The following is a 20,521-nucleotide window of genomic DNA, read 5'->3' as shown; positions in this document are numbered from 1 at the left end:
GGCCAAAATTTGCGGGAGGAGAGACCGCCCGCCCCCGCCCGGCCCCCGCAGCCCCTCCCGGCGTGTCCCCCCGCACCCCTTTGAAGGCCAAATTCACGCGTATCTGGGTGAGGGACATGGCTGGCGCACCCCGGGGACTGGGAGCCCTGAGTGCCGCGGGCCCCTTTGCTTCCCCATCCTCATCTAATGAGCAGCCTATGGGCACATTAGACCACCTCCACTGGAAGCAGAGCCCAGCGGGGTGCCAGCTTCCCGGGGGCGAGGAGCACTGGAAGGGGTCCCTAGCAGACCCATACACGGTTATAAAAGGCAAAGGAAACAGAAGGTGAAAGGTCCCCGAGCTTAAAAAAAGGCCTTTATGAGTCAAATCTTCACGTCGTCAGAGTCCCTCGGCCTTGCTAGTTCCAAGCTGTTGCAGTGTTGTCTAATCCCTCCTACCCATGTTTCTGCTGCTGCTCAAGTGTGTTAGAAGGTGAAGTGGCCGAGTCCAGGGGCAGCCACTCTCTACCTGCCCTGACTGCATGTTTTCCTCCGTCTTTGTGCTGGGGAAGAACTATTAAAATACATTTCCATGAGTCACAAATTCCACTGTTGAATATTTCTTTTCAAATGCCTGCGATGTACACAGTTTCCTTGAGTTTTGCCACAGATTTCATAGAAAAGCCTAGAGCAATGCTTTTTTTTTTCCTCTTTCTTTCTTTTTGTTTTCAGTCTGGTTGTTTCCTGAAGTACAGGCTTGCTTTTAGCAACAGACCAGGTTGCTCTGGACTGACCTATTTCCTACGGAGCTGATTCAAAGCCCCTGGCTGGGTCAGGGCACCAATGGAAATTTCAGACTGTGCACAAAACAGAAAGGCTGCAGGGAAGCCAAAGTGACAATGAGTTTATTTTTAAAACGGGTAAAACTGCATGTAGTAGTTCTGCCGAACTTACACAGCTAAGGTAGCACCACTGCTCCAAGCAGCTCCGTTTGGAAGCCTCCTTTGCTGTTCACAGGCCTACCTTTTGAATGCCACTGCTGGTAGAGAAATTGATCCCAGAGCACTTGGGGATTGGAGGGGATGTGTTTATACACAAACCTGTGATGACTTCATCCAGAAAGCCCCTCACAGGATGCATTGTAAGAACACTGACTGTGTGGGTGGGAGATAGCTGCTTTTCCACACTGAGGGCTGAGATGGTTGCCAGTCTCCTAGGCTTTGGAGCCAGGCATTATTTAATTTTTTTACCTCTCTCAGCTTCTATAGAAAATACAGATTTTAAAGCCTCTCTCTGTCTTGAGTTACTATTGTCTCAGTGCATCCCTAGAGACAGCACAAGTGAGATGTGATGGAACAAATGGCTGCAGAGACTCTCGTCATGGTGTACCTAGTCAGTCCTCTCGCGTGGCCACGCACAAGTGGCTGTGAACATAGCTATTGAGGGAAACAAATATTGCCCAATTCACCTAGTTTTCAGGATAAGGCTGAATGATTTAATTTTCTCTGAAATCAAGAAACTGTCCTCAGAATTCAACCATGTGTTATGTGTTTAAAACAGCATTGCTGAAGGCTAGTAACCGCATAAAGTCGCTCAGTTCTGAAACACCACAGAGTCACCAGGTGCTGAGTTTCAGCTGTGTAGTGGATGCTTTACCCAGTAGCTGTCCATAACTTTCTCTAATTTACCTGCGCCAGTGCCCCTGCACACATTTGCTAAGGAAAAGCCTCTAGAGCCTGGCTCCAGACAAAAGAGCAAAACTCATATGGCACTGCAAAAGAACGGCGCTATTATTTTTCTGCTCAGGAAATGTAAGCAAATGTGTGCCAAATGCCCAGTTCATGATTGTAACCATTATACTCATGAATGCTCTTAGAGAACTAATGTGGTTACTGGTGTCCAGACCTCTGTCTGTGGTTTAGTGTCCCATAGCTGGGCTTTGCACCTCTCTACAGTTCCCCTTATCCATAAGCCTTCCAGTTTTTCAGATTTCTAAGCAAATACACTCCAGAGTAAAAAAAATGTCAAGTAGCCCTATTTTGAAGGCAGCCCCTCAGTAAAACCCACTCAACATCAGATAAATTGAAGTGCTCTGAATTAAATCAGTTCCCAAGGCTCCTGATTCTCCCATCCTTAGGCACACTGTAGGGCGTCTACTCAGGTGCGGTGTCCTGGTGTTGTTCACCTCACCGGTGAATAGCCTTGATTTTCTGCTCCACCTGGAAGCAGGTAAAAACACTATACCTTTTCTCATGTAAGACGACATCATCTTTAACGAGGTATAAGGAAACAGACAGACAAAAAGCTCCTTATTAGAGAAAACGACTCACATATCTAGTTTCTCTCCCGTTTAAGACCTTGTTTTCAGTGCGTAACCTGATGCTGGATGCTGCGTGGATTATTGCAATGGCTGCATGCGCAGGTTGAGGAGTACCTTGTTTCTGCCTCCCTCTTCCCAATTTTTCCTCATTTTAACCTTTGGCTTCTATTCCTTTCGCTGCAAGTTCAGAAGCTCAGTTGTAAGTTACGTTGTTGACATTACGTGTTTGCCAAGTTTTGGTATTTCAGCATTCATGCAGCTCCAGTTTCATTCAGTTTCCCCATGTGCTTTATCCCTTTTATCTTTGGCCTTATTAACATGATTGCCCTGTGACAACAGTTGCTGGAAGACATACAGGAGGGCTGAAGCAACTCGTGTTTCCTGGTGGCTGCTGAATGCTGCCTTCACAGCGATACCGTACCCCAGCAGGGAAGAGCAGGAGAGCCCATGCTGCTGTCCTGCCCTCTCCCTGTGCCGTTATCCAGCTCTGCTCTGTTCCTGGCAGGGAGATGGGTGTCCTCCCTGGGGAACTCAGCTAGTCCTGCTAAGGATACCCCAAAGCAGGTCAGCAAAGCAGACTTCTGCCATTCATTAAATATTAAACGGGCAAGTTTGTCTTCTATTTATTTCTCCTTCTATCCTGCCAGCAAGGGATCATCAATATGCAGACAGTATCTAACACTCCCAGATAAACTGAATCTGTACAGACTCATTGAGACACAGGCTATAAATACCTGCTGCCTGTGCACAGACTGCTACCACGGTCCCTGGGTGCCTCTTCCAGGGCAGACTTTCAAAAGGGTCTTAGAAAGATCCTTGTGCAGTGCCCAGACCATGCTGGGACGAGAGCTGTGATTAGCAGCATGTGAATGCTGGTACAGCAGAGGCACCGACCACTTACCTTCTCCATTTTATACCTATATGGTTTCAGTGCCATGATTTAAGTAGGTCCCCCATCAACCAGGACATAAATTACAGCCAGCACTCTGGCGTGGGACTCTGGGAGCCATTCAGGGCATTTCCCTTTCCAGAGATTTGTTTCCTCCAGAGCAACTTGCTAAAGTAATGCCTTCCTCCTTCCCACTGCCCTCGACTTCATGTTAAAGACACTGTTAACCCGGTGCTGCCCTTCTCTTAATCCTGCCATAGAAAAATGGAGCACAATGTGAAGGAAGAGTTAAATAATTAATTTAGAGGTATCTAATTTTCAAAATCTTGCCTAATCCAGCTTTCCAGTTTAGCATTCATTTTCCCCACCCTTTGTATATACCAGTTTTAGTCCTTTATCTCTCCCACTTCTAAATATTTTACTGGGGTTTTGTTTTATACAGCTGAGAGGAATGCTGTTCTGATAAAACAGGGCTATAATCTCCTCAGGCTGCATTTCCTTAGTTCCCACTCTTCATCTGTAGCTTTTAAACAAAAAATCTTTACTAGATGAAAATAAAGACGGTGAATTTCAGTGGTACATTTAATAATTCATAAATCAAATGAAGTTCAAACAGGTTCAAAGTTTAAAAGTTTAAAAGTTTTGCTGAAGCTTTAAAGTTTAAACTGTCAGAGACTTTGACAAAAAACTTTTCCTGTCTGGAATATTTAAGATTGTTAAACTATATTACATGCGTGGCTATTGCTACATCTTTTCAACCAAAAAGTTGTCTTCTAAAAGAATATTGATTTTATGTTTTCTTTAAACAACTATTACATATGCAGTATAAAGAAGCATATTATTAGGGTAAAGAAGATCACAGCTACATACCCTGCATATTACACAAAGTTTTTTCAGGCCAACTTACTTTGGCCCGCAAGAAATCACTTGATTTATTAATCCTGCTACATGCTAGAGGGGTAGAAAAGGTCTCGCTTTAATGGCTTGGCCATTATAAAAGAAGAATTCAGACGAGTGTATGCAACTACAAAGTCTGAAAAGCATTAAGTTTTATGCACGATGTCCTTCCAAACTCTGGAAAACACCGAGGACCTGATTCTGTTCTTGCTTATACCAGTATCAATATCAAAGTCAGAAATAATGCCACCGAAACCAGTGAATTTGTATGTGATCTTGTTTATGCTGACTTAATTTCATTAATGTATTCAAGGATCTCTTTATTCATATTTTTATCATTCCCAAAGCATTTAAAGTATTTTCAGAAATACATTAATTTCATTCATTGCATTTCTGAATGCAATTATAGCTCTAAATGAGATTCTGTGAAATAAATATGTTATAAATAGCACATTAGGCAGATGCTCGTACCTAAAAAGAGGAACAAATTTCCCTTGGGGAAAAACTGGCATGGCATCAGAGCAACCTGACCAGCATCCAGTGGCTGTGGCCCAGGCACAGCTTGGACGTAAGCACCACCAGTAAGCCTAGAATTAGACATCTTTCCTTCAGTAAAAATAACACGCACTCTATCTGTCATTATTAGCCTCTAAAATTAATTTAGTTTTCATGAATGAGCTCACGAAGTAAGCTGTTTGTTATGGTAAAAGCAGAAACATTAATGGTTTTAAATGGCTTTAGCTGATAATAGTCTGATAGATGGGGTAAATGGGAAGAGACATTATATGTCCCTTAGTTTCTCAGGGAATCGAGAGAACAAAGTGAGGGAGAAAGCCAGTCTATGGTTCCTGTTGTAGCATAAGGTGGCAGTAAGAAATGTATTTCTCAGACCAGTTCTGAAACAGAGTTATTTTTGACTCTCAAATGCAGACCAGTTGTAATGCTTAGAGTTCAGCAGAGAGCAGAGTCATGTTCTTCCATCAGTCAGGAATCCCTTACTCCTTCTAATAAGTGCAGATTTTTTCCAGTGAGCAGCAGGGAATGTTATGCACATGTCACAAGACTTTTCTCCAGCCTCTTGGACTGCCTCACCCTCGCTGGAGTTAACAGTGAATAAAGGACAGTTTCCCAGCGTCCTACTCTAGCGGATTTTTTTTCCCCCTAGGGCCCATTGGAATAGCGTGTGAATTGTGGTGTGAATAATCTACAATATATGCTTACAATGTGTCATTTTGCCTGCCAGGAGATCATTTGCAAATGGTCAATAAAGGAGAGATACAAAACTGGCCAAATAAAGTTATTTAAAAACAATGTATTTGTGGGATAATGTTCACTCAATACAGTTAAGAAACCTTAGGATACATACAGCAAAGGACTAGGTGCCCAGAAGTTAAGTATGTGTAATGGATAGTAGCAGCAGAACCGAGAATGCAGCATTAAAAGTTAAGATTGATCCTATCATGAGGGAAGAGGACTAGGTACTTTCAAAGGACAGTCCAAAAATACCTCCATGCTGAACTGGAAGCTGCCTGAGAGCAGAAAGCACTCACACTCCAAACCCTAATTCACCACCTCGCCCCTACCCAGGGAGTTTAGATATCTGACTTAAGGTCAGTCATATGGTGCTGCTGTCCCCACAGGGACCTGTTGAAGCTGGATGCCTGCAGACTTTCAGTTATGGGTCTCCAAGATTAGGCAGCTGAATACGTGTTTTTCATCTCACAATTTTGGGTTTAAAAGCTTGAGGTCCCTCTATGTTCATTTTGGAGCTGTCACTTAAGCATAGTAACATGACTTGGCAGTGTCTTGCCCATAATACAGTTTTATTTCCTTTCCATGGCAGTTTAGCATCATCAGCTTAGAACTGACTGACTTTGCTATCCTAAATGTCAATGAATTACTGAATGACTCTTTTATAACTTGCCGCCTGGTAAGAGGCAGTGGTCATCTTATGACAAGAGTATAAATAAATCACAATTCATTATTTCTGTCAGCTAAAGCAGTCAACATAAATAGGTTGTATGGAGCTTTTTATTTCAGGGACTGCTAACTGGTATAGCCACTACCACAGCTGCTCCTTGCTGGTTGTGCTAAATGAAAAGCCTCCACAAGCCCTGTGGCGAAGGGAAGTCCACCAGTCATACAAACAAAACAATGCTACAAGATATCTTCTGCCTAATTTCCAGGCCACAGCTCTTTGGGGACTGCTCTGCATTCTTCTGGTGGCTTGCCTCTTCGGTACCCTCCCTGCTCCGTTCAGCTGGGGAGAAAAAGGGCTCGTTCCTACACAAAAAAATGGGTAGGGCCACACCAGAAGGGGCATTTTCACCACGGAGCTCTAGAGACATCTTTCCTTGGTAGAAGATACAACCCTTATATTCCTTTCCTAGATTATAGCTCATTTGATTCCTGTGTTTAGAAATTGTACGCAACTTGTGTCCAAGACTGAACCAGGAAAGGGGCCACTTAGTCCTGTGACAGGTCCAGTGCCAGAAAGCATAGAAAGCATGAAAACACCTCTCTAATCCTGGAGAAGTTCTGGCAACATCCCTTGCAATGTCTAGGCCTCTTCCTTGTGTACTTGCTACCAGCCCAGATGGGGCTCTGAGACAGGTCAGGGTACAGATCCAGTAAGGTCTCGCTTAACACTTTAGGGATGAATAAAAGGCTGACCCAAGAACTGCTGCACAAATGACTTCCTTTCAGCATGTTGGATGAGAAGACTAATCCAGTCAAGCTTAGAAGAACGAATAAGAAAAATAGCTTCTCGTGTGCTAGCCAGCACTCTAGTACTAGGCTGCAGAAAAGAGAAAGCAAACACCTGTCTGCTAGCCCTCAGAAGCACTTAGTTTCCTCTGGGAGGTGTTCTTTAAGAAACCTGAAAGTTCCTTAATCACGTACTCTCTGCTTTTAATGCTGGTAGCATCTGTCTAACGGAGCATGACGCTACAGGGCATGCAGGAGGACACGAGCTAGCCATGCTTCCGGGCTGCTGTTCCCTGCCTATCCACAAGGCAACCTTGTTGTGGTTTAACCCCAGCCAGCAACTAAGCACCATACAGCTGCTCGCTCACTGCCCTCTCTCCAAGTGGGATGGAGAGGAGAATTGAAAAAAAAAGTAAAACTTGTGGGTTGAGATAAGAATTACTTAATAACTAAGGTAAAACAAAATCTAATACTAACAATAATAAATAGTAACAATAATTATTATTATTATTATTGTAATGAAAAGGAATATAATAAAATAAAATAAAAAATTTAAAGGAAAGTCAAGTGATGCACAATGCAATTGCTCACTATCCACTGACCGATGCCTGAGCAGCCATCCACCCCTCCCAGCCAACTCCCCCCAGTTTATATACTGAGCATGACGTTGTATGGTGCGGCATATCCCTTTGGCTAGTTCGGGTCAGCTGTCCTGGCCATGCATCCTCCCAGCTTCTTGTACACCTGCTTGCTAGCGGAGCATGGGAAACTGAAAAATCCTTAACTTAGGGTAAGCACTACTTAGCAAAACCTAAAACATCGGTGTGTTATCAACATTATTCTCACACTAAATCCAAAACACACTGTACCAGCTACTAAGAAGAAAATTAACTCTATCCCAGCTGAAACCAGGACAAACCTCTGGACCTGACAGCTTCCAGCAGATCCTTGCCTACATGCAGCAACAGTTTTGCAATGCTCCCCAGTCACTGCCATAGCAGGAGCGCAGGAGCAGCAAGAGACTGAGGAGCCAAAGTGGCCCTTGAGCGGGCGTTTTTGAGGAATTCTCCTCAATGCTACTCTACTCACAGTCGCTGCCACTGGAGTGAGTCTGGGAATGTTCCCTGTACCCGGGCAAGGAGCAAGAGAAGCTCAGCTTCGTGTTCGCTGCCAGAATACTTCACAACACCCAACTTTTAGCTGACTCCTGGCATTTAAAAGAGTTTAGGGATGGGACTGTTCAAAACTAATGAGGCTACTTTGGATGTCCCATGAATGGGTCCTGTTACTCTAATGTCCTAGCAGATGTTGGCAAGCTCACGTTAACTAACCAGTTTATGTGATCTGGGCTTTGGAGTGTTACTGTCATTTTTTGCACCACATCTTGAGATAGAGCTGTGCCTTCTGACTACTTTTAATGAAGCAAATATTTGAGGTCCTGTTTTGCAGATGCTCAGCCTATTTTAATATGTCACAATAACATAGTTGGAGCCTCTGGGTTTTGAAGAACAAAAAGACAGGTTTCCTGCAAAGAGTTTTGATTTTACTGGCCTTCTCAAAGGAAGTAAATTCAGCATTTTGTAATAATCATCACCACTATACTTAGGTGATAAAACCAAACAAAAACAAAACTCAAAAATATTCAGAAAAAATCCATCAAATCTGAGACAAAAAAGAATGCAGTGACAGAGACCTTTCTGGATCTGGTCTTCAATCACAATAAATGATGGAGTGCCTTATTATACCAGCTTACACCACTGTATTTTAGCAAGGAAATTGTACTGTAATGGTGTTAGGTTAGTGGAGGTTTCATACTGTATGACTACTGCAGTGAAACCCTACACATACCCAAAAACTCCTATGTCATGAGACATAGGATGAAGCTGAATTAAGGAGGACAAAACTGCAGAAAAGGGAGTCATTCTTCTGATACAGTGAATTTCTCTGCTTGCTTTACTAGACTGAGCCACCAGAGTGAATAAGGAGAAGGTGCTGATGAGCACAGCAGTGTCTGAGCTGTCCTACCAGCAGTCCCCTGGCCTGTCACCGAAGGGGCTGGGAGGTGGTGCACAGGGAACAGCAGATATTTCATGAAACCATCCTCTCCCAGCACAACTTCTCAGCTTTCAGAAGCTGGCTGCTGGACGTGTCCTCCCTGAATTTCTCTAACCTCTCCCCAGACCTGTAGACTTCATCCCTCCGTTACATGCTGCGGGGGGGAAGTGCCACCATTTCATTCTGCATTTCTGCAGGAGAAAAGGATCTCCTTTTGTTTGATGCTGGACTTTACACTGGGTGTGTTTGACAAGGGCTTTGCAGTGCAGGCTGCCTGGGGGATTTTGCTGCCTGCTGTGGAAGGGTAGGCAGGTTGCACCAGCTTCAAGGGGGGATGCACCAGGGCTGTGGCATCCTGCCCTTCTGCTTGGCCCTGGCCTCAGCTTCACACAAGCTCAGGAGGTGCTCATCCAGCTCCATGCTAAGCTGCTTCATGGAGTGAGACCAGCAGGATACTATTTACTTGATTTGATTTCCAACCTAGTGGGAGAAGACAGGATGGCCAAAGCCTGTCTTAGGTCGGTTTAGGCTGCTGTGGAAATGTAACTTTCATTTGAAAAACGTGATAGTCATTCCCTATCCACTTTTTTCATACCAGTCACTTTTCTGTGGACTAATATCATCTCTCTCTCACTTGCCTGTGTTCCCATTGGATGCAAAGAGATTTCCAAACAAAATTCTTCTGAAAGGACATTGCTGGTTTAACCTCAGTGCAGTGCTGCCAATTTTAATGACCTTCAGTCCCACACGCTGAAAATAGCCTCCTGAAATCAATGGGATTCCCTGCAGAGTCACAGTCTCTCCAGTGTTAATCAAGATCTTGCTTGCAAGCGCCACAAGCAACCCTAGCTAGACGTCCGGCTGCGTGGCCTCACTGAAGCCTGTGACGCAAAAGCAGTGGCAAGCCCTGGAGCTTGCTGCATTCTTTTCTGCCATCATTGGTGCTGTGCTGTGAGGCTGCATCACTGCTGCTCCAGGGAAAACTTACAGATGGGGTGCCACAAGTATGTGTAAGAAGCCTTTGGGCAGCAGACTCTCCATTTCCAGGTGTATGAGGTAGAAAGAGCCCAGATGGTTCTCAGTCTCATTTTGAGCCTGGAACAAGTTTCCTATCCTCCCCTCCATCTTTTAAGTTATGAAAAGAGAAAATCTGCTGTGGAAGTAACCCCTTTTCAAAATCACAGGGTGATCTCCCAGATCTCCTAGTCCTTCTCTGCAGTAACTCTTTGCCCCAGTGCTCAGGGCAGCTGGATGGAGAGGAACTTCATAAACTCCAGGTATCGGAAACATCCCCCCCCCCCCCCAAAGCCCCGGGTGCCCCCACTTTCTTCCCCCTTTTTTTTCAGAAGAGTTTTGCCAGACCTTCTGGGCCAGGGCCTGTGGTTTTGGAAGAGGAAACATTATTTGTCTCATAATACAGACATTAAATACAAACAAGGGAGCTGCAGTTGCTGGCATGAAAGCTTTTTGTAGCAATTTACTGTCCAACATCCTTATAATTAATGAGGGTTATAACCACTATTTTTAGTACAGCTAAAATGAGCTGTAAGTTATTAGAGAAAGACATGTTGTGTAACATGTGACTAATGTATCATTTTACCAGGAATTTGTATGAGATTGCTGAAAATTGCAGGGAAATTATTTCCAGAGTATTCCAACTGCTCAGGATGCTCTTTGAATGTACAGTACTACAGCTGAATCTACAGCTCAGCTGGCCTGACCAGCTAATTGTGTCAAAACCTTCACAAAACTGATTTACTATAATGTAAATCCAGTCTACATATTGCAAGAAAGATGTGGCCAAAATGCATTTCAAGTGTGACAAGACCGAAACCATTGAAATTAATTGTGGCAAGAGGTGGAAAATGGAAGTGGGAGAAGATTGCCAATGGCAGAATTGATGAAATAAGATGTTTCCTTTAATGGGGGGATTTGCCTAGCTGTTTGTCTAGGGCATGGATGGGCCGGACAGAGGGGCTGGGCAGGGTGGGGCAGGCGGTGCAGGCAGGAGCCTTTCAGGGCATTTCCCCAGGCATCTCTGGGCCCGCAGGGCAAAGGTGGAAGGGAGGGGAGCTGCCGGGAGGGACCGCGGGGGAAGGCATTGGAAATGCGGGTAGGTACCAGGAGAAAGCCAGTGTCTTGGCATGCATTTGGTTTGTTTGGGGTAGGGTTTCTTCTCTCCGCCGCTGCTGAGGTAGCCAAGTGTCTTGCAGGATTTGCCTCTCACCTGCCTTTGCTCAGCTGCATTGTTACACATTATTCAGCATCAAGTGCCTGTCTTGGAAAATGGAGAGCCAGAATCCAGGTCTCCGGGTGTCTGGCCCATTGTTTCAGCCCCAGGTTCCCAGATAGAAAGAATAGCCAACAAAAGAACAACCTCCCCCACCAAGTAATACCCTTCTTTTAAAAGAAGTAACGTACAACTTCTTTGCTCTTCTCTTGAGATGGGGCACATTCTTCCTTACATAATGATGTTGTTTTCTTGTCTGGCAATGTTGTACACACTGTCACAGCTATTTGCTATGCAATTCAATTCATAAAAGTCAGCAACCTGTTGAAGTGATTAGCCATATTTGCTTAAGAGACGCCCAGTACTGGAATTGCTGAGAGAGTGCATTACAGGTCGGAGTTACAATATTGGCTGGGATCTGGGGGAAGCTTGTACAATCACATTGGCCGTTCCTATTTATGACTTCTAACCTAGCTAACCTAAATACAGCTACTCTTAAGAGATACAGGTGGGACGTAATTCTGTATAAACTGCATACTGTATAGTTTATGTGCAGCCAAGTTGAAGATGGAAAGATGGGGGAGTGGATCCTTGAGACACAGATTACTTCAGCTGCTAGGCAAAAGCACTGGCACTGGCTGGAGCATCAAGTGTCCCAGCCCAGACATTGACATGTTCTTGAGGGAGTGCTCCAGCAAGGAGTATAAGGTCACCACTGCTGGCTTAGTGCCTCACTGCCCAGAGGATTTCCGTCTGTGCCTGGAGAATTTTCATCTGCATCTTCCGGGCACTTCCCAGCCAGGTGGCACAATGTGAGGCCAGAACACATTTGGCACAAGTGTAAGAGGCAAAACATGCAGGCAATCTGTGTGACTCTACCTTCATCAGAAAGTAAGGCAAAGGTAAAAAGAGCAGGTATTCATTATGGGAGAAAAAAAAAGTCTCTGTGATGGAGCACAGCCCTCAGAACACAAACTGGACAATGGAAATGGTGATAGGATTTTTTCAAAGCACGAAAGTAGCTTAGCAACACGTATTTATTTCCTGTTTTAGAAAAGGTGCTATGAAGGCATGAATTCCTAGGAGATGAATCATATATAAAAGACACGCATTGTTTAGCCTTGAAATTGCACGTGGAATACCGGTGAGATAATTCAGCATATACTCTCCTCCATTCATAAAGACCTGGCATCTTGATGACCTAGCACAGGTGCATCCAAACATCGTATGAAGCTGGAAAGTCCTTGTGAAAGAGCATTTAATGTCTTTCCCCTCAGTTTTCCATTAGTGGCACAACAAGTAGCAGGTATAGATGCATCTCACAGAAAAGTAAATCCTGTCTGAGAGATTATACTGGTACATGAGAAAACTGAAGTTAGAAATTTCCTCTGTGTTCCTAGTTTAGTAAATAATCATGTAATAATTTACTTCCAGGAGTCCAAAATCTAAAGAAGATGCTTGTTACCATGTTGTTTCTGTTTGGGAGAGTGTAAAACTCAATGATTCAGGAATTATGTTTCGGTGAAATCAAAAGAAAATCAAACTTTACTAAGACAATTGCCAGTTTTTTCTTTACATGAAAACCTTTTTGGTTTCACAGCGACCTTCAATTTTCAAAACCGGCAATGCTGTTTCAGAAAAAATCAAGTCCGAGTGGGGATAGTTTTACAGGTTGCATTGATGATATTTTTTGTTCAGCTATAAGCATGACATCTTTAATGGTCTTGAGCAAGCTAAACTCTACAGCTCTGTCCATAACCATACAAATATTGTTCCACCTGTGTTGAAAGATATTTAGCTTAGCAATTTATACGAAGTCATCGACCTTTCAAACAGGTCTCTTTTTGAAAATGTTATTGCCATGTTACATTGCTTGACTAAAAATAATTAACTTTCTGCAACATTATTTAATGACACTTCCAAACTACCAGTAATGTGAAACAGAAATGTGAGACTTTAGAAAACGCTACCTCCTGCTCACTGAGCTTTTTTTGAAAAAGAAAAGCAATTTTTTTAAAAATCCATGAAGGTATAAAAATGTCCTAGTTCTATTCCTCAGGGATTTGTATGGTCCAGTAACTGCAGTATCCACACTGTCTCCTAATCTTTAATATATTTGTCCTCAGAACACCTTTGTGAGACAGTGAAAGGACTTTTTTCTTTCAATAGATGGATATCTGAGAGATGGAATAAATAGGAATGGACATGGCATGGGCATGGACTGAGTCTTGAGATGCTGCAGGCAGGATTAGTATAGATAAGCAGGAAAATATTCTAGAAAACAGTTCTTGCAGCAAAATGCCCAGGTATGTAACTAGTTTTTCTCCCCATAGGCAATACTGAAAACAACTCTTGGCAATTACTCATCACTAAGTGGCTTGCTTTCCCTGTCATGGTGATTATTTTAAAAATGCATCTATCTACCCCTGCAGCTGTCTATACCTGGGTGTGCCTGGGCACACCTTTAGTCCTCTCACAATTTGCTGTCTGTGGCATTACAAAGGGAACCTTCCCCGTGGCAAGCACTAGCTGGAGCTTTGCTGGAAGAACCAAATGCTGCTTATGGATAAATTATGAAGGAAGGAGGCATGGCCAGCAATAAGACTACTCTTGGGAATTTTAGCAATTGATAAAGAATAAATATGGTACCTTACAGCTGAGTGAGGGTGTGGAATAATGCTCTTTTCAAGATCTCCCAGATGGCTCAGCCTCGTTAGCTGTCTTGAAACACATAAGAAAATGAGATCTTTTTGTGTTCTCCCATTCCTCATAGTTTTCTTTGATAAACCTGTACTTAAAATTAAAATAGCAGTTTAGTCCTATGTCTTTTATATTTGCCTTATTACTTGCAGAATTAATAGCCTGGTCTTAAGTAAGAAAGATTCATCCCTCCCCAATGCCTTCAGTCTCCCCATGCCCGGCGGAAGGTGGGAGATGGTTCAGCCCAGGGCAGAGCCACAAGTGAGGGCTTGGGAAAGAGGACTGACTGTTTCTCTTGTGTCTTTCCTTGCTGCAGGGCTTGCACCCGCCATGTGTGTCGGTGGCTCTGTATCCAGTACGAGAGCTCAGCAGCCATTTAGAAAATCAATTCCCAGGGTTTCTGGCTTGCTCAGTTCTCTGCAAGTTAATGTGCACACAATTTCACAGCCCATTTCAACCCAAGCCACTAATGATGGTAATAAATGTCTTCCAATTGTATTGTCAGATGTAATTGGGTATTTTGAAGAAACAAGATGAACAGGACAGATTAGATCTATGAAAATATGAGATTAAATTCTGCTTTCACTTGTAGCAGCCCTACTGGAGTATCAGAATTGGTGTCTGTGTACTACTGATTTACATGTATCTGTCTTTACCAATAAATCTAATACCTGTGCAAGTATATAATAGACCTTGTTATTTTTAAAAGCAGAGTTTGCCTCGCTCACAAAGGAAATCTCTCTGTTCTCACACATCCCAGAGGCAGCAGCAAGCACTTGCTTGGGACGTGTCCCTCACTCTGCCTGTGCCACTCAGCTGGAGAGCACTTGCAAAGTGAAAGTTGCTCATTTTGGCTGAGTTTAAGGGGAAGCAAATCCATCTGCAAGCTTCACACCTGTTCACAGGAGATGGACAACATTGCTCTGCCATGAAGAAAGCATGCTCTGAATGAAAGACAAGGCAGCACATGTGTGTTGGGGTGGGTATTAAAACCAACTTTGGGGTATTCTGGAGACACCCTGTGCCTCCTTACCCTGCCTGCCTGTGCCAGGAGCCCCTTCTTGATGATTAGGCACTATCTACTGAATAAGAACTGCAGAGACCCCAAAGCATGCATGTCTCCCAAGGAGTAAAGCATTACTGACATAAGAAATGGAAACAAGAACAAATGCATGTTAACTTCAGGACTGGCTGGATTTTGCCTGAACATTACAGAGACAGAAATCACTGAAGTAAAAACATGAAACTTTTACAATATATTAATGGAAGTATTTCTCCACAGAAGCCAAGTCAGGTGATGGGATTGCATTTTGAAGGGGATGGCTAATTTGACAGACTTCAAAAACATTGATAGCTGTGCAAATGGAGACAAGGACATACTCTGTAATCCTACTCAGGTGTCAGGAAAGGCCTGCATAGTGCCTCATGCCTACGTACCTTGCAAGAGAGTCATGTCTTAGACTCACAGAACCATCCAGGCTGGAAGGGAGCCCTGGAGGCTGCCTGGCCCAGCCTCCAGCCCAAAGCAGGGCCACTGAAGCATGGAGCTGTAGGTAGGAATGAAGATTTGACAGACCTATAGCTTATTCCACTGAGGGTCCTGCAAAAATTAATATAAATGGCAACTACAGCATGATAATAAATTATATTATTTATTAGAATTATTTAAATTATTCCAAATCAATGAAAGTTGGGAATTATTGAACTTTATTTTATTAGGCTGAAAAATAAATGGAGCAGAAAGTCTAGCTATTGCTTGAACACGGATGCTGTACAGCAGGGTTGCAGATATCATATGTTCCTTCGCACCAGCATCCTGCCCAGGTCTGAGTCTCCACTGCCTGTGAAAAAAAAACATGAAAGATGAAAATGTCCAAGCAAATGACCAGTGTAACTGCTGCAGCACTCTACATGACAGCTATTTGGAGCAATTGCTTTCAGATGAACCGGCTGTCTCATCTAAAGGTAATTCATAGCATCATCAAGCTTCTTTAATATTCAAGGCTGTGAATTATTTTAAAGAGTGTCACAGAAGAAAGTGAGGCTCCTGCAGTGGAGTCATGACCATCCCCTGTCAAATCCGTTTTAGCATCCCAAGTGGGAAGGAGTTACCATCACTTAGGTTTTCCTTCAAACAAGGACACAGGTTGAGGACTCCAGGTAGATCTTGGCAAAAAATCTGAATGCCTCTAAAGGAAACTAGGCCCAGGGAATCTGGTGTCATATTCTGAATATCTGCCCAGCCCCTTGTAAGTTTTTATTAATTCAAATGTACTGAACTTATAGGAAGAAATCTAGAAATTGTACAGCTATCTTTTTTTTTTCCACCTTGCTTCATTTTGACCGCTGATTTGATATGGCATGTGCACAGATTTGTATTACTGAAGTCCAAGAGCACATCGATTCATTTGTGCCCAGGATATGAATCCTGCAAGGTCCTATTCTGAAAGCACACTAGGTAAAATTTTTGCAGTGCAAGAAAAAAACAACTATAAGGCTGACCACTTAAAAGACTGAATGTTTTGTTCCTCTTCCTTCAGCCCAGGCTGCTCTAGCCAAGAATATTAACCTGAGTAACAAAAGGGATGGCTGAAGGGGAAGTGCAAGATGAGGCTTAACATCCTCCAGGCCTGAACCTAAAGTATTTTCTGCAGCTGAAGTTGCTATTGTTGCTAAAGAGCCTGTTGTCGGTTCAGGGACACAGGAGCAAGCCTGCCTATATTGCTTGAAATTAAAGGAGAGTAAATTACTGGAGTTACAGTGTGAAAAGAGTGTCTTTTCATCTGGGAAGACCCAGAAGATAGTCTCATATGCATCTTTATGAAGGTCCATATTTTCCTAGATGTTAAGGATTCACTCCTTAACATGAGTGTCCTTTGAAAGCCCTGAAAATGTCTGAAGCTTACCCAGTCAGGCCATTAGACAGCTGTGGTGTCTGGAGGGGTGGGAAGGAGCAGAGCAGCCAGCCTCACTGGCTTGCGGTGCCTGGGACAGCTGAGCCTCAGGAGACTGCAGAGCAGAGAAAGTGTCTCAGCTTGCACATTCCTCTGTCCCCACAGGACAAGTGCATCTTTCCATTTCCCATGGGTAGACTCAGAGCCTTTGCTCAGGCCTAGTTAAAGCATCATCAGTGTTAGATGAAGTACCAAGCCAGCAACTGGCCGAAGACCTGCCTGGTGTAATTGCCCTGGTGTTGGACTGCACGGGTGTTTGTCCCAGGGTGCACCCATGACTGGCAGACAGGGACCCACTGACACCCTGGCTGAGATGCTGAACACCTCTGGGGCTGCTCATGGACTTGTTGAAATGGGAAAAATGGTGATTCATGCAAATAGTAGCTGGCCCTCCGGTCAGAAGAGCACAGGCATGGTTACCAGGCACGAATAAGCAACCTAATGCATGCACTTTTTTTCCACAACTCCACAGGCACCAAAGAAGCGATTTAAGGCTCAGAGAGCGTTTCCCACGAAGGCAGAGGGCAGTGGGTTAGTGGCTTCCTTCCTTCCTGGGCTGCGGGCTGCAGGACTCCCTCGGCTGTGCCGTGGCGGGGAGCAATGACGGAAGGAAGCGGATAACACAACACACGGCTGTCCTGCACACACCGGGGGGGGCACGGAGGAAGAGTCAGTGGTGGTGAGCTGTGAATATCCGGGTCGGAGAACAAAAGCCAGGTGATATTGATCTCCAGATGGGGCCTGAGCTCCCCCCAGGTGCTGCTGCCAGGTCTGTGGGAACCGCTCAGGAGCTGAGATCCTCCTGTGCCTCTGGGGCAGCGCCTGCCATCCTGCCATCCTGCCTCTGATCAGAGCCACAGGGCCAGGCCATTTGGGCTGGGGAAAACAGCATGGCAGGTCCAGCCCAGGCTTTAGTTGACCCCTGGATGCAGCGGGGTGGCTGCTTCATTCAGTGTTGTGACAGGAAAAAATTCGAACAGGAGACAGAGGGAGAAACTTCAAAATTAAGTTAATTAGCCAAAAGATGTTTCCCCACAAAAAAAATAATCCAGGACACTAGCAGGATCCACACTGTTTTTCACTCTATCTATGGTTATAAACCTATTATCTGTCTTAAAAACAAGTAGCATTGCCAGGCCAATGTATCATTTATTATCTTCTGTACATAACCTTGCTTCTGCGTTCAGCCTTACTATTAAATGAACAGGGAAGCAGCAACAGTCACTGGTTTTGTTGGGAAGCGTATTGATTCCCAGTATTACAGCTCATCTTATATTTTAAATAATACAGAGAATAGGAAGAACGTAAAGCCCACAAAAACTGCAGTGAAATTACAATCTAAGTATTATTCCAGTATCCAATTACAATGAAGTCAGAAGGAAATGAGATAACATCTGGGTCAGGTGAATTCATCCACAAGACTCTCATTCACTCTGGTGGCAGGTCTTTCCCCCAAAATATTCCAGATTAACTGAAGGTAAATCTTAAAAGCAAGGATGAGGAAGGAAAGAAAGTGGGTAAAAGTGGCAGCAAATGAGCAAAAAAAGGAAAGCTAATAAGGTCTTGCACTTAACAGAGCCTTCCACCGGGCCACAGCTCGGTGCGAGACAGACTGAGAATACAGGGGGTTTTGTTACTCATGTGGCTCATGGTTCAAAGATGAAACACTGGAAACATCTGTGCTCTGTTCTGCCCTATTTAAATCACTTCAGGACAAATCCAGCCCTGTTGTAAATGGGTGTAACTCTGTTCAAGCCAGTGGAGTTGCACCTGCTTACACTAAGGCGCAATCTGGCTCAGTTTGGATCCAAATTAACTCAACATTTGGAAGTAAAAATGAGAGGCTTGGCATATTCCAGCATTTCAGCTGGAATCTCATAATGCCTGAGATTAGTTTATCTAATAGATTTACAGCTTGAAAAATATTTTATTCTGCTATCAACTCAGTCCAAAAATCTCCCTCTCCCTGCTCCCTTCATTCTTCCTCCCTCCTCTCCCTAGTCAGGAGCATCGGTCCTGACTTGGCCCATGCTGGCCTGCTGCAGCCAGTGGGGAGCACAGCTAATAACAGCACATCCTTTTTGATCTCCAGAGTGCTCCACAGGAGACAGATAGATTGTTCCTGTTGGTAAGGCTGGCCCTGCTGCACTCATCTGCCAGCTTCTCCTCAGACCATAAGGATGTGAGCGTCTGAGGATGAGGGATGCTTCCTGCACCGGCACTGCCAAGGACCAGGCCAGCAACGTCTGGCATCACTGGGAAGGAGGAAGTCTGGTTTCCTCCCTTAATTACTAAAGAACTGGTATAGAGGCATGTGTGGGGAGGAGAGTAATTTATCTTTTTTTTTTTTTTTTCCTTTGCAGCTTTGTACATCTACCATGTTTCTTTAGGAGTCATAAGGGACAAGTAGTTAAGCCTGGAAACCAATAAGCATTTAAACAGGTATCTCTCAAAGAAATGACAGCATGAGGAAATGTCAAAGATCCTCCACACCAAACCCACCCGTTCAGAAAAAGCCTGAGTAAATAGATAGCCTGTGCAATGTGTTGGGAAAGTCAACAAACTGGAGCTCTCTCACACAAAGAGGGAAGTGAATTCCTGAATCAAGGATTCTCTCCTGAGGAGACCCTGCCCACAACCCTGGGAAGTACAGAGTTACAGCCTGTTAATGCAATTTCTTGCTTAGCCCTCCGGAAAGAGTAGTCCAAGAAAGCACTCTGGAGCCTAAGAGAACCTGGCTCAACAGAGCAAAGTCACTTCTGTTATGCTTCGAAATGAGCTGCAAGACAGATTAGTCTTTGCATTACACATTTGTTATGTTTGAACTTTGTCATATGTGCATAGATATGCATATGATACCCCAGCCTTTCAGGGACAACCAAGTGAACACACTGTCATGCTCCAGGAAGGGCTGTAAAACTACCAGTGACGTTTGCAAAATTGGTAGGTGGTAGGAAACACTGCTTGGAGAAGAGGAAAAACACATATGGCTCAGCTGGGAAGGTAGTGGTCTCTTGGATTAAGTACTTGCAGAATCACAGAGTAGCTGAGGTTGGCAGGGACCTCTGGAGGTCACCTGGTCCAACCACCCCTGCTCAAGCAGGGCCACCAAGAGCTGGTTGCCCAGGACCATGCCCAGACAGCTTTTGATATCTCCAAGGTAGGAGACTCCACAACCCCTCTGGGCAACGTGTGCCAATGCTTAGTCAATACTACACTGGTAGAACCTCACAGCCTGGCATCTCTCCATCTTTCAATCATAGGATTGTGATTTCAGCCCCGTCTCAGCCTGGCAAGGGAACTGAGCTGCTGCCCTGCCTGTGTGGGCTAGCAGATGGGTCACCTGAAGGGTCAGCGAGGTGCTGATGCCACCACAGGGCACATTGTCCCATTGCTTCCCTTTTCAGCTTCATATTCACATGAATATGCAGGTTATATCCACCTAGAACACAGCACAAACAGCACAAATGAAAAATTAATAATCCAGATTTTCTCCAAGTGAAAAGAAAGAAGCAACTTGATGGAGCTTTATCTGGCTTTCATTAATAGACATGCTCCTGTCACCTCAGGCTTCAGAGTAGTGTGTCCTAGTAGATGTATGAGAATCGGCGTTCCCACCATACCTTCATCTCTCACAAGAGGAAAACCAAGCTCATGCTATAGCAACACTCCTCACCTACCCCAAGCCTCCAGCCAAATACGAGTTGGTCAAATGATCTACCTTGTCTTACCTTGTATGCTGCTTTTGTCCCTATATTTTTTTACAAAGACTCTTTTATTAAGCCTTTTTT

This window comes from Haliaeetus leucocephalus, unplaced genomic scaffold, assembly GCF_000737465.1.
Source record: "Haliaeetus leucocephalus isolate CR32 unplaced genomic scaffold, Haliaeetus_leucocephalus-4.0 Scaffold428, whole genome shotgun sequence".
NCBI classification, from domain to species: Eukaryota; Metazoa; Chordata; class Aves; order Accipitriformes; family Accipitridae; genus Haliaeetus; species Haliaeetus leucocephalus.
This window is presented reverse-complemented; position numbering follows the sequence as displayed.